Here is an 18,029-nt window from a genome sequence, read left to right as displayed (position 1 = left end):
CCCTTTAAGGGCAATACCCAAACAAATGCCCTTTTCAGGGCAATGGGTAGTTTAGGTTTTTTAGTGATAGGTTCTTTTATTTTGGGGGTGTCAGGGTTTTTTCCCTGCTTTGTTTGCCATGTGCTGCTGGCAGCCATTTTACTCACCTCTCTTGCTGACTCTGGTGCATACTGTGTGATGCTGCTCATTTCCTGCACTTCCTTTTATGGCCAGACTGGTGTACATCATCAGTGTTAGACAGGATGAAGTCTCAGAATTGTGATGTCATCACTAATTATTTAAAGGGCCTCTGTTCAGTATGCTTTGCCCTTGCGTTGTCAGACCTGTTTGTGAGAGCTCCTGTGTATTACCTGGCTGTCTGACGTCCCTCCTGGCTCCTGATCCCTGGCTTGTTCCTGACTCTGCTGTTCTCCTTGTTCCTGATTCCAGCTCGTTTGACTACTCGCTTTGGCTCCTGACTCGGCTCGTCTGACTATTCTCTTTGGCTCCTGACTCGGCTCGTCTGACTACCAGCTCTGGTTTGATTCCTGGCTTGTTATTTGTTTTGTGGACTTTTTATTATTTTTTGCTATTAATAAAGGTGTGATTATTTTTGCACTTCTTGTCTCAGTCTGATTCCTGGCACCCTGACAGGGGGTTTACTGTTAGGGGGACTTAGACTTTTTTTTCTGTAAAAGAACTATATATCTTGGGGCAATGCCCTGCCTTTTAAGTGCTACTGGCAGTTTATTCTTAGATTAGGGGGTATTTTTATTTTGGGGGGCTTTTTTATTTTCATAGGGATTAGGTTTAATTTAGTAAATTTTGGTAATTTGTTTTTTATTTTCTGTAATATTAGTTTTTTTATTTTCTGTAATTTTAGCTTAATTTAAATTTAGGTTTATTTTTTTAATTTTTGGGGGTTAGACAGTTTTGTTTTTTTTTAGATTAGGGATGGGCAGCAAAAGAGCTGAATGCCCTTTTAAGGACAATGCCCATGCAAATGCCCTTTTCAGGGCAATGGATAGTTTAGGTCTTTTAGTGTAAGGTTTATTTATTTAGGGGGTTTGGTAGAAGGTGGGTTTTACTGTTAGGGGGGACTTAGAATTTTTGGTAACTGCAAAAGAGCTGTTTAACTTAGGACAATGCCCTACAAAAAGCCCTTTTTAAGGGCTATTGGTAGTTTAGAATTAGATTAAGGGGTTCTTTTATTTGGGGGGGGGGGCTTTTTTATTTTCATAGGGATTAGGTTTTATTTGTTTATTTTTTTCTGTAGTTCAATTATTATTATTTTTTTATTAACAACACAGACTGCCATTTTCAGAATCCACCTGGATGGCAGGGTGGGGAAAGAATCCACCTGGATGTAGTGTAAGCTGCATCCAGGTGGAATCCGAAAATGGCAGGGTGGTTCCATCACCACAATAGACTTCCCTTCGGAAAATGGCATGGTGGTTCTGTGGTACCACCACCACAATAGACTGCCCTCTGGGCAGGCTTTTCCACTAGTTAAATAATAATAATAATTAGACTCAAAACTTAGCAATTAACTTTAACATCTCAGTAGGATTTGTATTTTGTTGGCATAGTAATAGAACTAAATTGTATGGTTTTATTTAAGTTTTACAAACATTTATATACTTTCCTGCAAAAAAAGAAAACGTTTGCTAATATTTAACCCTTCTAAATGACTGATAAGGCCATAAAGGAGTTCCATATTGTTTTAAGAGTTGTATCAATTGCAATGATCCAAATTTACCATTAGCTGACACATGAAATGGCCAAGTAAAATGTTTGTTGCTAATGGACAACTGTTCTTTTTGTTGAATGATCATATTTCTTGCCAAAAAAGCTATATCACTTTTTTTAATTCCATTAAAGCCAATAAGGATCAATGCTTCATTATTAAATATGCATATATTGCTCTTCACAGCTCTTTGAAATGTCAGCAGTGAAATCTTTGAAAATTGCAAATCAATCATCTACCTTTTTTGTGCGTTTTTCGGTTTAGCATTTTACCATCAGATGATTACTCCCTGAAGTTTTATTATCCATTTTAAAATAATCATTATCATTTGATTGTTTACTTTGAAACATATAGGAAAAAGTTACGTTATTCAAGGTATTTTTTCAGCCACCGTTTTATTCTTTATTTTACAAGAACAAGTTGTTTTCTGAAATATTCACATTCATTATAAACTGAACACTCTTATGGTATTATTTTTGTGAATTTACAGAAAACATTCTGAATGTACTGACAGTTTACTTTATTTTAGACTTTGTATTTTGTATTGTATTTTATATTAGTGTATGTAGAAAAAAACAAATCTAAATAGCCACAGTTTAAATTTATATCATGCGGGATTAAAGAGACATGAAACCCAAACAATTTATTTTATGATTCAGATAGAGTACACAATTGAAAGAACTTTCCATTTATTGTCTATTGTCAAATATGCTTTGTTCTTTTGCTATCCTTTGTTAAAAAATGGTATGTTCTATCTGAATCATGAAAGAAAAAAACTGTGTTTCAACTATCCATTTATAATTTTGCAAGTAACAGAAACCCCTGAACTCTACACCATTAGCCAAGTTTCAATAAAGACAAAGACACATTTATGGAGTAAGACCAGTCATGGTCATTTTTGTTAATATTCAAATAATTTATTTTTTTTTACTTTTATTTATATCCAACAATGAGGCATATTTAAGAAATGTCTTGCGGACCTGATCCGACAGTGCGGATGAGGTCCGCAAGACATCGCTGAATGCGGAGAGCAATACTCTCTTCACATTTAACATTGCACCAGCAACTCACAAGAACTGCTGGTGCAACGCCACCCCCTGCAGACTCGCGGCCAATGGGCCGCCAGCAGGGGGTGTCTATCAACCCGATCGTACTCGATCGTGTTGAATTGTTGCGATTCCTGTCCGCCTGCTCAGAGCAGGCGGACAGGGTTATGGAGCAGCGGTCTTTGTGAAAACACGAGCCGTCAAGCTCCTTTCGGATAGATAGGCCCCAATGTATACAGTTATACAAATTACATGTTATTGTGCCACGCAGGGCATAGTATCATACAGCATGCGAAGAGGTAGATATCAGACACATTTAGGCAGGTATTAATACTAGGTAAATTATGCTGGTATAGTTTCTTCTAAGTTCTACTAAAGGTTCTAGCTTTCATCTATAAAATATATGTACACATTGTTGGGGGTTTTAATATTTTTTCACAACAAAACTAAACAACAAACAAAAACACGCTAAAGCTAGTACCCTCTCATATTAGAGTAAATGTCACCCTGTAAACCAAATATGGAAACACATACTTTTTTAGGGTTTCAAGTTTACAATGAATTACAATGCTTTGGGAGTATTAAACCGGTGGAGTTGCTATCTGGTTTACAAAATAGAGTCTGGAATAACCAATCAGTTACAAAGAATGACAAATCTTTAGGCTATCCTATCCATACTATACAAGAAGCCTGCATGTTATCATTAAGACTCCAGAAATTATCCAAATAGTAGTCGCAAGCCTCCTATATAAAAATATTACAAAAATAATGACTATGGGGTAGTTCTAGCGAGGAACATAAGTATTAAAATATACAATCCTTTCACCATAGGATATTTTAAAATACATTTCTATATAGTGCTTTTGAGGCTTAGAAGATATGGAGATATTTCCAGACCTGGTATAATATGACCTTTTGTAAAATAAGACAGAAAATATTAGATGTGTTTTAAAGGGGTGGTGTCAGTCATGTGGAAGTACTATGCGCAAACATTTATTCCAGATTATAATTTTTTGAGATTTAGCTATGTTTTGGGAGTATTACAGTGCGAAGATTCCCTCCCTACATGTGCCGTGTGATAGACAAAGGGGTGTATTACAAGTATTAAAAATAAAAATATGAGAAAGTAATAAAAAAGGAACAGCAGTGTTATATCTATCTCAGAGTAAATAGGGCTGTATATTTCTAAGAGCTAGTAATGTGCATTTATAAAGGTTTTGCAGGATTGGATATATTAGTTAGTTCAAGTGTGGTGGCGGGGTGTAACTTGCAGTTTATATCTTCTGTATTAAAGTGATTGCCACAGCTAGGGTGGATCTGTAAATATAGTGAGCAGGTGGACACTTTCTATTGCAGTAAGTGGCATGAAACAGCATGCTGTATCAAAACACTGTTTACATTAGATATTTAAAAATAATTACTATTCCTTCAGGAGTGTAAGTACTAGTAAAATAAATCTTAAAGGACCAGTAAACACAGCAGATTTGCATAATCAACAAATGCAAGATAACAAGACAATACAATAGCATTTACTCTGAATTTCAAATGAGTAGTAGATTCTTTTCTAACACATTTTAAAGTTATGTATATTTCCACTCCCCCTTTACCATGTGATAGCAATCAGCCAATCATAAATGGATATACGTAAAGTCTGAGTTCTTGCACATGCTCAGTAGGAGCTGGTGACTCAAAAAAAGTGTAAATATAAAAGAATGTGCACATTTTTTTTAATGGAAGTAAATTGGAAAGTTGTTTAAAATTACATGCTGTATCTGAATCATGAAAATTTAATAAAACCTGAGTGTCCCTTTAAAACAGTAAACACTCAAACTACAAACGTATTGGGACAGATGCATATGCATATACTTAGCATCCTTTACTACATCTCGCAGTTTCAATGGTTCCAAGTAATGATTCAAACCCTGGGATATACTCAGGTATGGTCTATAGATTATGATTGCGGGCAGATTTCAAGGAGACAGATGACAGTTAGGTATACAGCATCACAATATCATATATAATGCAATCAGATACAAAATTGATAATAATAGTAAAGTAATAAAAAGTTCCAAAAAGGAGGGGTAGTGCTATGCACTGTCCACAAACACGTGTGGTATCCAAACAGAAGGCACAGGATGGACGGCTCCTCTCTTCTTCTCGGATCAATCCAGATCAGGCACTAGAAATAAACACAAAACAGAGGGGCGTCTCATGCGTAGATCAAAAATGCCACCAGCAAAAAAACATCCATAGATGCCAAATGGGTACTCACATGTAGCAATAGCACCCTTATGTGCTGGTAGTTGCAGGCTGATAACTTAAGGTGTATCAGCTAACCCTTGTCCTGGCTTCAGACTGGAAAACAGGATGCGAGTTCCAAGAACAGTAGGCCCCAGGATGCAGCTCCAACAGATAATAAGGTGCTTGCACTTAGCTTTTGTTAAAAATAGTTTATTTAAAATCACATTAAAAACATCAAGCAATAAGTGGAGGGGGCATAGACATATAGCCCCCTGTAAAGCAAAGATATTTCCTAGTTATCACAGTTTTCTGCATTCCTGTTTTCTGGCAAGTTTTTCCTTTTTATAACCTCATGCCTTCTTTACAGACAAGCTTCCTCATTCAAAACTTACCCTTCTCCACATGCAGATTTTACAGGTCCTTCTTTCCTTTCCTGTCCCTATCTTAGCTCCCATTAACTACTTTTTTATTTTAAAATCTTTGTCACTAACTGCAACTCCTCACATAAATATTCACACTGCTTCAAATCTCATTCTTGCCTGCTCTTTCTTTCTATCTTGCTGCTTTTAGCATCAGGGGACATCTCTCCTAATCTCTTACTGAAACCTGGCTATCTTCCTGAGACATAGCCTCCCCGGCTGCTCTTTCTTATGGGGGAGCTGAACTTCAAACACTCAGGCCTCGCAACCAGCAAGATGGTGGTGTTGGCATCCTTCTCTCCTCTGCTGTACCACCCCCCCCCACACACACATCTTGCCTCAAATTCTCTTCCTTCGAAGTCTAAACAATTTATTTATTCTCACCCTTATCTGTTCATTTTTCTGTTATTTATTGCTCCCCCCCATGGGTCACCCACCCTTTTCCTTGACCACTTTGCCTCATAGCTACCTTATTTTCTATCTTGTGACTCACCTGTTCTCATTATTGGGGACTTCAATAGCTCCATTGATAAGCCAAGTGGTCCTGGAGTTTCAAAGTTCCTGGAGCTCACTTTTTCATTTGGTTTCTCACAGTGGACTAATTCCCCCACTAACAAAGATGTCCATACAATTGATCCAATCTTCAGCCACCATTGTTCTGTTTTTCAGTTTACTAACTACCCATTCCCCCTCTCTGACCACCATCTCTTTAAATGCAGCATCACTACAAAATCAGTCTACCCTAAAACTCAGCACATTCACTCCTGTTACAGAGGAAGAGGTTTCTGCTCTCCTTTCATCTTCCCATCTTACTGCCAATCCCCTTTATCCTATTCCCTCACTATTGCTACTTTCCCTTTCCTCTACTCTTACACCCATCCTCACACATACATTCAATCTCTCCCTTATATCTGGTACATTATCATCATCCCTTAAACATGCTCTAATCACACCTATTGTTAAAAAAACCTTGACTCAATCCACCATACCCTTGCAAATAGCACCCAATCTCTCTTCTTCCCCTCGCCTCTAAACTTCTTGAGTGGATTGTTTATTAATTATTATCACACTTTCTCTCATCTAACCATCTTCTCAACCCTTTCAATCTGGCTTTCGCCCCCCAAAAAACTGCCATTACTAAGGTGACAAATGACCTGCTTACTGCCAATTTGAATGGTCATTACCCCATGCTTATCCTTTTAGACCCCTCTGCAGCCTTTGGCAATGTTGATCATCCATTGCTGCTCCAGACCCTTCATCCCTTCTGTATTTTTGACACCGTTCTACTGTAGCTCTCTTCCTACCTTTCTAACATAACTTCAGTGTATCATTCTCTGTCTCCTCTTCCTTCTCTATGCCCCTTGGGGTACCTCAAGGCTCAGTTTTAGACACCCTTCTTTTCTAAGTCTACACATCATCTCTAGGCTAACTAATCAAGTACTGTGGGTTTCATTATCATATTTATTCTGATGACACCCAAATCTACCTTTCTGCACCAGATATTTCCTCTTGCCTGCTGACTTGAGTCACCAGCTGCCTAGCTAATATCTCCTCCTGGATGGCTTCTCACTACCTAAAGCTCAACTACTCTAAAACCAAACTCCTTCTATTTTGTCCCTCTACCAATATCTCCATTGCCCAAATCTCACTTACTGTGCACAACTTTGTCATCACCTCTACCCCTCAGGCACACTAACTTGGGGTAATACTTGACTCTGAACTTTCTTTTGCTCCCACGTTGTCCTTAGCTAACTCCTGTCACTTCCACCTTAAAAATATCTCTAAAATCTGTCACTTCCTCATTCAAGACACAAATAAGGTTCATATCCACTCTCTTATCATTTCCCGCCTTGACTACTGCAACTCTGTCTTCTCTGCTCTCAGAAGATACTGCCTGTCCCCACTGCAATCCATTATGCCTCTGCCAGGCTTATTTTCCTTAAGCGTTGCTCCTCATCTGCTGCACCTCTTTGCCAACACTTCCACTGGCTTCCCTTAGCCTCAAGAATAAAATTCAAAATTTTGACCCTAACATACATGCCCGCACCACCACTGCACCTCCCTATATCCCTATATATTAAAAAACTCTACAAGTGTGTGTTTGAGTGTCTAATGTGCTGTGATATACAGTATAATATTCAATTGCATTGTTCCCATTGGGATGTCATGTGTGCATCACAGAACATCTACTATTGACTATAATAGTATTGATAACATTATTTTGGGTTTCTCTTTTCTTGGTTGCACACTTGTCTGTGTTGAATTTCTTTCCATTGATGCCACAAAAAGAATTGAAGTGAAATCCCCTTGATTGATGGTAGATTTAGTTTATTCAGTACTCAAAGAAATAGAACAAAGAAAAATTATGACAACTATAGTTTTAGATCATTTATTCTTTTACACATCAATGTATTCACTTCAGCACAAGTATCCAGGGTTTTTGTTAAAAAAAAAAAAATATCCAATTTTAAGCAAATCCTTTTAGCCTAGCTAAAGCCTCAGAGAAAACTATTTAATAATAGCCGAGAACAACATTTATCAAACTATAAACTATTTTAGTTAAATCTCCTGTAACAATGTATTCTCACTAGAATTCTTTAAAATAATTGCAATAATTGGTCATTTGAAAATGATTATTTGTGATGCAGATTTTTCTTCCATCTCGCACATACAAAAAAGTGAAATTTTATCTTTTATATCAGATCATATTTCTAGATCTTTCATAACAGGTAACCTTCATACTGAAATGGCGCTCGGATACATTTCACTACATCACATTAAGGCCCCAAAAGATAAAAATATTATTAAAATAATTTACATGCAAAATTTGGAATCTACAATTTTCCAATTACAACTTTGTCCAGGAGCTCAAAGCATCAATTTTTTATTATTTTAACTGGGAGAAATAAATGGGACTTTCTTCTCTTTGACATCCTCCCCTGTATACATTTTTTCGATGTCCAAGAACCACTCCTTGCAATGCTTCAAGAGAAGGAGCCTCCTAACTAAATTGCAGCCACAGCTCCTTCTTGTATGATTGTATTGCCTATCTGCCCTTCCAATCAAACCTTCATGGTGCTGGAGGTACATTTGTTATCGGTTATTTGTAGACCGCCAACAGATTCCACAGCGCTAACATTTGTACCAGTGCCATGTTATGTTTAAAGGGACAGTCAATGCAAATTTTTTTATTGTTTATAAAGATAGATAACACCTTTACTATCCATTCCCAAGCTTTGCACGTGGTTATATTAATATACTTTATAACCTTAAAACCTCTAAATTTCTGCCTGTTTCTAAGCCTCTATAGACAGCCCCCTGATCACATGCTTTTTATTAGCTTTTCACAACAGTGGAGTGCTAGTTCATGTGAGCCATATAGATAACATTGCTCTCGCCCGTGGGTTGTGCACAACACAGCACTAATTGGCTAAAATGCAAGTCAATAGATAATGAATAAAAAGTCATGTGATCAGGGGGCTGTCAGAAGATGCTTAGATACCAGGTAATCACATAGGTAAACAGTATATTAATATAACAATGTTTTCAGTGCAAAACTGGGAATGGGTAATAAAGGGATTATCTATCTTTTTAACCAATAAACATTTTTGAGTTGATTTCCCCTTTAAGGTAGAACTGTTATTTTTTTCCTGCACTTTGTTGTTCCTGTAACAGGTTTGTAACTTCTGGAAGAATAATTTTTTAAAACCTATATATATAAAAATAATTTTAAAAAATATGTATGAGAGAAACTGGAGCTTTATTCCCAAAAAGCCACAACCACACAGTTGTGGTTTATAGAATGTGCATATTTTGTGCTTTTCGGTGGAAGACATAATAAATGTGTTGCCTTAATCATGCCTTCAAAATTATCATCCAATTACTCCAACATAATTTTGTATTTTTTATATATATATATATATATATATATATATATATATATATATATATATATATATATATATATATATATATATAAATTTTAGTTGGATTTAGCTACATGGGAGATGTGGGCACAGCTTTCCAGTTGCCATCTTGGGAATTCAGTTTATCGACAGCTTCATAAACTGCCTCTTAATCTCACATATTGACAAAGCAGTTAAAGGGACAGTCTAGTCAAAATTAAACTTTCATGATTCAGATAGGGCATGCAATTTTAAACAACTTTCCAATTTACTTCTATTATCTAATTTGCTCAATTCTTTAGATATCCTTTGTTGAAGAAATAGCAATGTACATGTGTGAGCCAATCACACAAGGACTTTATGTGCAGCAACCAATCAGCAGCTACTGAGCATATCTAGATATGCTTTTCAGCAAGTGATATCAAGAGAATGAAGCAAATTAGATAATAGAAGTAAATTAGAAACTTGTTTAAAATGACATGCTCTTTCTAAATCATGAAAGAAAAAAATTGGGTATCATGACCCTTTAAGAACAAAACCTGCCAATTGTTCTATTTTACTAATGCATAATCAACTAATAAAACCTATTTATTTATTTATTTATTTATTTATTTATTAAGGAGGAATAGGAAAGTAATAATCAAATACAAAAAGTCTCATAATTCCCATCCAGTAAATAGTACTCACAAGAATGAGTATTATATCAGAAGTTAAAAACATAAGGTAAAAACTTTCGGCTAGATTATGAGTTTTTGTCTGTAAGGCTTGCGGGGCTAACGCTCCTTTTTTTCTTACCGCTCCCTTAAGCCAACGCTAGTATTACGAGTTTTCTGCAAGCCAGCGTTAGCTTCAGAAAAGTGAGTGTTGAGCAAAATTTAGAGTACAGAATTTGAAAGAACTTTCCATTTATTCTATTGTCAAATTTGCTTCATTGTTTTGCTATCCTTTGCTAAAAAATTATATGTTCTATCTGAATCATGAAAGAAAAAAACTGGGTTTCAACTATCCATTTTTTGCAAGTAACAGAAACCCCTGAACTTTACACCATTAACCAAGTTTCAATAAAGACAAAGAGACCTTTATGGAGTAAGACCAGTCACGGTCATTTTTGTTAATATTCAAATAACTTTATTTTATTTTTTTAAAACTTTTATTTATATCCAACAATGAGGCATATATAAGAAATGTCTTGCAGACCTGATCAGACAGTGCGGATGAGGTCCGCAAGACATCGCTGAATGCGGAGAGCAATACGCTCTTCGCATTTAACATTGCACCAGCAACTCACAAGAACTGCTGGTGCAACACCACCCCCTGCAGACTCGCGGACAATGGGCCACCAGCAGGGGGGTGTCAATCAACCCGATCGTACTCGATCGTGTTGAATTGTTGCGATTCCTGTCCGCCTGCTCAGAGCAGGCGGACAGGGTTATGGAGCAGAGGTCTTTGTGAAAACACGGGCCGTCAAGCTCCTTTCGGAGCTTGATAGATAGGCCCCAATGTATACAGTTATACAAATTACATGTTATTGTGCCACGCAGGGCATAGTATCATACAGCGTGCGAAGAGGTAGATATCAGACACATTTAGGCAGATATGAACACTAGGTAAATTATGCTGGTATAGTTTCTTCTAAGTTCTACTAAAGGTTCTAACTTTCATCTATAAAATATATGTACACATTGTTGGGGGTTTTAATATTTTTTTCACAACAAAACTAAACAACAAACAAAAACACGCTAAAGCTAGTACCCTCTCATATTAAAGTAAATGTCACCCTGTAAACCAAATATGGAAACACATACTTATTTAGGGTTTCAAGTTTACAATGAATTACAATGCTTTGTGAGTATTAAACCGGTGGAGTTGCTATCTGGTTTACAAAATAGAGTCTGGAATAACCAATCAGTTACAAAGAATGACAAATCTTTAGGCTATCCTATGCATACTATACAGGAAGCCTGCATGTTATCATTAAGACTCCAGAAATTATCCAAATAGTAGTCGCAAGCCTCCTATATAAAAATATTACAAAAATAATGACTGAGGGGTAGTTCTAGCGAGGAACATAAGTATTAAAATATACCATCCTTTCACCATAGGATATTTTAAAATACATTTCTATATAGTGCTTTTTGAGGCTTAGAAGATATGGAGATATTTCCAGACCTGGTATAATATGACCTTTTGTAAAATAAGACAGAAAATATTAGATGTGTTTTAAAGGGGTGGTGTCAGTCATGTGGAAGTACTATGCGCAAACATTTATTCCAGATTATAATTTTTTTAGATTTAGCTATGTTTTGGGAGTATTACAGTGCGAAGATTCGCTCCCTACATGTACCGTGTGATAGACAAAGGGGTGTATTACAAGTATTAAAAATAAAAATATGAGAAAGTAATAAAAAAGGAACAGCAGTGTTATATCTATCTCAGAGTAAATAGGGCTGTATATTTCTAAGAGCTAGTAATGTGCATTTATAAAGGTTTTGCAGGATTAGATATATTAGTTAGTTCAAGTGTGGTGGCGGGGTGTAACTTGCAGTTTATATCTTCTGTATTAAAGTGATTGGCATGAAAAAGCATACTGTATCAAAACACTGTTTACATTAGATATTTAAAAATAATTACTATTCCTTCAGGAGTGTAAGTACTAGTAAAATAAATCTTAAAGGACCAGTAAACACAGCAGATTTGCATAATCAACAAATGCAAGATAACAAGACAATACAATAGCATTTACTCTGAATTTCAAATGAGTAGTAGATTCTTTTCTAACACATTTTAAAGTTATGTATATTTCCCCTCCCCCTTTACCATGTGATAGCAATCAGCCAATCATAAATGGATATACGTAAAGTCTGAGTTCTTGCACATGCTCAGTAGGAGCTGGTGACTCAAAAAAAGTGTAAATATAAAAGACTGTGCACATTTTTTTTAATGGAAGTAAATTGGAAAGTTGTTTAAAATTACATGCTGTATCTGAATCATGAAAATTTTATAAAACCTGAGTGTCCCTTTAAAACAGTAAACACTCAAACTACAAACGTATTGGGACAGATGCATATGCATATACTTAGCATCCTTTACTACATCTCGCAGTTTCAATGGTTCCAAGTAATGATTCAAACCCTGGGATATACTCAGGTATGGTCTATAGATTATGATTGCGGGCAGATTTCAAGGAGACAGATGACAGTTAGGTATACAGCATCACAATATCATATATAATGCAGATACAAAATTGATAATAATAGTAAAGTAATAAAAAGTTCCAAAAAGGAGGGGTAGTGCTATGCACTGTCCACAAACACGTGTGGTATCCAAACAGAAGGCACAGGATGGACGGCTGCTCTCTTCTTCTTGGATCAATCCAGATCAGGCACTAGAAATAAACACAAAACAGAGGGGCGTCTCATGTGTAGATCAAAAATGCCACCAGCAAAAAAAACATCCATAGATGCCAAATGGGTACTCACATGTAGCAATAGCACCCTTATGTGCTGGTAGTTGCAGGCTGATAACTTAAGGTGTATCAGCTAACCCTTGTCCTGGCTTCAGACTGGAAAACAGGATGCGAGTTCCAAGAACAGTAGGCCCCAGGATGCAGTTCCAACAGATAATAAGGTGCTTGCACTTAGCTTTTGTTAAAAATAGTTTATTTAAAATCACATTAAAAACATCAAGCAATAAGTGGAGGGGGCATAGACATATAGCCCCCTGTAAAGCAAAGATATTTCCTAGTTATCACAGTTTTCTGCATTCCTTTTTTTCTGGCAAGTTTTTCCTTTTTATAACCTCATGCCTTCTTTACAGACAAGCTTCCTCATTCAAAACTTACCCTTCTCCACATGCAGATTTTACAGGTCCTTCTTTCCTTTCCTGTCTCTACCTTAGCTCCCATTAACTACTTTTTATTTTAAAATCTTTGTCACTAGCTGCAACACCTCACATAAATATTCACACTGCTTCAAATCTCATTCTTACCTGCTCTTTCCCTCTATCTTGCTGCTTTTAGTATCAGGGGACATCTCTCCTAATCATGGACCCTCCTTTATTTCCACTCTTATCCAAAAGCACACCTTACTTAAACTTTAATAAATGTAATAATCATAACCTCAATTCTTTCCCATGCCTCCAAAAGGCACACAGTTCTTTCACTTGACCACTATAAAAGTCTCGTGTGAAACAAACTTACCTCTACCCATGACCTGTTCATGTCCCACTCACTTTACCTCTTGCCCCTTACTGAAACCTGGCTATCTTCCTGAGACATAGCCTCCCCGGCTGCTCTTTCTTATGGGGGAGCTGCACTTCAAACACTCAGGCCTGGCAACCAGCAAGATGGTGATGTTGGCATCCTTCTCTCCTCTGCTGTACCACCCCCCACACACACACACACACATCTCCCCTCAAATTCTCTTCCTTCGAAGTCTAAACAATTTATTTATTCTCACCCTTATCTGTTCATTTTTCTGTTATTTATTGCTCCCCCCCATGGGTCACCCACCCTTTTCCTTGACCACTTTGCCTCATAGCTACCTTATTTTCTATCTTGTGACTCACCTGTTCTCATTATTGGGGACTTCAATAGCTCCATTGATAAGCCTAGTGCTCCTGGAGTTTCAAAGTTCCTGGAGCTCACTTTATCATTTGGTTTCTCACAGTGGACTAATTCCCCCACTAACAAAGATGTCCATACAATTGATCCAATCTTCAGCCACCATTGTTCTGTTTTTCAGTTTACTAACTACCCATTCCCCCTCTCTGACCACCATCTCTTTAAATGCAGCATCACTACAAAATCAGTCTACCCTAAAACTCAGCACATTCACTCCTGTTACAGAGGAAGAGGTTTCTGCTCTCCTTTCATCTTCCCATCTTACTGCCAGTCTCCTTTATCCTATTCCCTCACTATTGCTACTTTCCCTTTCCTCTACTCTTACACCCATCCTCACACATACATTCAATCTCTCCCTTAAATATGGTACATTATCATCATCCCTTAAACATGCTCTAATCACACCTATTGTTAAAAAAATCTTGACTCAATCCACCATACCCTTGCAAATAGCACCCAATTTCTCTTCTTCCCCTCGCCTCTAAACTTCTTGAGTGGATTGTTTATTAATGATTATCACACTTTCTCTCATCTAACCATCTTCTCAACCCTTTCAATCTGGCTTTCGCCCCCCCAAAAAATGCCATTACTAAGGTGACAAATGACCTGCTTACTGCCAATTTGAATAGTCATTACCCCATGCTTATCCTTTTAGACCCCTCTGCAGCCTTTGGCAATGTTGATCATCCATTGCTGCTCCAGACCCTTCATCCCTTCTGTATTTTTGACACCGTTCTACTGTAGCGCTCTTCCTACCTTTCTAACATAACTTCAGTGTATCATTCTCTGTCTCCTCTTCCTTCTCTATACCCCTTGGGGTACCTCAAGGCTCAGTTTTAGACACCCTTCTTTTCTAAGTCTACACATCATCTCTAGGCTAACTAATCAAGTACTGTGGGTTTCATTATCATATTTATTCTGATGACACCCAAATCTACCTTTCTGCACCAGATATTTCCTCTTGCCTGCTGACTTGAGTCACCAGCTGCCTAGCTAATATCTCCTCCTGGATGGCCTCTCACTACCTAAAGCTCAACTACTCTAAAACTGAACTCCTTCTATTTTGTCCCTCTACCAATATCTCCATTGCCCAAATCTCCCTTACTGTGCACAACTTTGTCATCACCTCTACCCCTCAGGCACACTAACTTGGGGTAATACTTGACTCTGAACTTTCTTTTGCTCCCACATTGTCCTTAGCTAACTCCTGCCACTTCCACCTTAAAAATATCTCTAAAATCTGTTGCTTCCTCATTCAAGACACAAATAAGGTTCATATACACTCTCTTATCATTTCCCGCCTTGACTACTGCAATTCTGTCTTCTCTGCTCTCAGAAGCTACTGCCTGTCCCCACTGCAATCCATTATGCCTCTGCCAGGCTTATTTTCCTTAAGCGTTGCTCCTCATCTGCTGCACCTCTTTGCCAACACTTCCACTGGCTTCCCTTAGCCTCAAGAATAAAATTCAAAATTTTGACCCTAACATACATGCCCGCACCACCACTGCACCTCCCTATATACATATATATTAAAAAAACTCTACAAGTGTGTGTTTGAGTGTCTAATGTGCTGTGATATACAGTATAATATTCAATTGCATTGTTCCCATTGGGACCTCATGAGTGCATCACAGAACATCTACTATTGACTATAATAGTATTGGTAACATTATTTTGGGTTTCTCTTTTCTTGGTTGCACACTTGTCTGTGTTGAATTTCTTTCCATTGATGCCACAAAAAGAATTGAAGTGAAATCCCCTTGATTGATGGTAGATTTTGTTTATTCAGTACTTAAAGAAATAGAACAAAGAAAAATTATGACAACTATAGATTTAGATAATTTATTCTTTTACACATCAATGTATTCACTTCAGCACAAGTATCCAGGGTTTTTGTTAAAAAAAAATATCAAATTTTAAGCAAATCCTTTTAGCCTAGCTAAAGCCTCAGAGAAAACTATTTAATAATAGCCGAGAACAACATTTATCAAACCATAAACTATTTTAGTTAAATCTCCTGTAACAATGTATTCTCACTAGAATTCTTTAAAATAATTGCAATAATTGGTCATTTGAAATTGATTATTTGTGATGCAGATTTTTCTTCCATCTCGCACATACAAAAAAGTGACATTTTATCTTTTATATCAGATCATATTTCTAGATCTTTCATAACAGGTAACCTTCATACTGAAATGGCGCTCGGATACATTTCACTACATCACATTAAGGCCCCAAAAGATAAAAATATTATTAAAATAATTTACATGCAAAAGTTGGACTCTACAATTTTCCAATTACAACTTTGTCCAGGAGCTCAAAGCATCAATTTTTTATTATTTTAACTGAGAGAAATAAATGGGACTTTCTTCTCTTTGACAACCTCCCCTGTATACATTTTCTTGATGTCCAAGAACCACTCCTTGCAATGCTTCAAGAGAAGGAGCCTCCTAACTAAATTGCAGCCACAACTCCTTCTTGTATGATTGTATTGCCTATCTGCCCTTCCAATCAACCCTTCATTGTGCTGGAGGTACATTTGTATCAGTGCCATGTTATGTTTAAAGGGACAGTCAATGCAAAAAATGTTATTGTTTATAAAGATAGATAACACCTTTACTATCCATTCCCAAGCTTTGCACGTGGTTATATTAATTTACTTTATAACCTTAAAACCTCAAAAATTCTGCCTGTTTCTAAGACAGCCCCCTGATCACATGCTTTTTTATTAGCTTTTCACAACAGTGAAGTGCTAGTTCATGTGAGCCATATAGATAACATTGCTCACGCTCGTGGGTTGTGCACAACACTAATTGGCTTAAATGCAAGTCAATAGATAATGAATAAAAAGTCATGTGATCAGGGGGCTGTCAGAAGAGGCTTAGATACAAGGTAATCACAGAGGTAAAAAGTATATTAATATAAAAATGTTTTCAGTGCAAAACTGGGAATGGGTAATAAAGGGATTATCTATCTTTTTAAACAATAAACATTTTTGAGTTGATTTCCCCTTTAAGGTAGAACTGTTATTTTTTTTCCTGCACTTTGTTGTTCCTATAACAGGTTTGTAACTTCTGGAAGAATAATTTTTTAAAACCTATATACATAAAAATAATTTTAAAAAATATGTACGAGAGAAACTGGAGCTTTATTCCCAAAAAGCCACAACCACACAGTTGTGGTTTATAGAATGTGCATATTTTGTGCTTTTCGGTGGAAGACATAATAAATTAAATGTGTTGCCTTAATCATGCTTTCAAAATTATCATCCAATTACTCCAACATAATTTTGTATTTTTTTTTATATATATAAATTTTAGTTGGATTTAGCTACATGGGAAATGTGGGCACAACTTTCCAGTTGCCATCTTGGGAATTCAGTTTATCGACAGCTTCATAAACTGCCTCTTAATCTCACATATTGACAAAGCAGTTAAGAACAAAACCTGCCAATTGTTCTATTTTACTAATGCATAATCAACTAATAAAACCTATTTATTTATTTATTTATTTATTTATTTATTTATTAAGGAGGAATAGGAAAGTAATAATCAAATACAAAAAGTCTCATAATTCCCATCCAGTAAATAGTACTCACAAGAATGAGTATTATATCAGAAGTTAAAAACATAAGGTAAAAACTTTCGGCTAGATTATGAGTTTTTGTCGGTAAGGCTTGCTGGGCTAACGCTCCTTTTTTTCTTACCGCTCCCTTAAGCCAACGCTAGTATTACGAGTTTTCTGCAAGCCGGCGTTAGCTTCAGAAAAGTGAGTGTTGAGCAAAATTTAGCTCCACATCTCACCTCGATACCAGCGTTGCTTACGGTAGCAGTAAGCTGGCAAAACATGCTTGTGCACGATTTCCCCATAGGAAACAATGGGGCTGAGCTGGCTGAAAAAAAACTAACACCTGCAAAAAAGCAGCGTTGAGCTGCTAACGCAGCCCCATTGTTTCCTATGGGAAAATAAAAAATATGTCTACACCTAACACCCTAACATGAACCTCAAGTCTAAACACCCCTAATCTTACACTTATTAACCCCTAATCTGCCACCCCTGACATCGTCGCCA

Source organism: Bombina bombina, chromosome 4, assembly GCF_027579735.1.
Source record: "Bombina bombina isolate aBomBom1 chromosome 4, aBomBom1.pri, whole genome shotgun sequence".
Classification (NCBI taxonomy): Eukaryota; Metazoa; Chordata; class Amphibia; order Anura; family Bombinatoridae; genus Bombina; species Bombina bombina.
The sequence above is the reverse complement of the archived record's forward strand: the minus strand, read 5'-3'. Positions refer to the sequence as shown.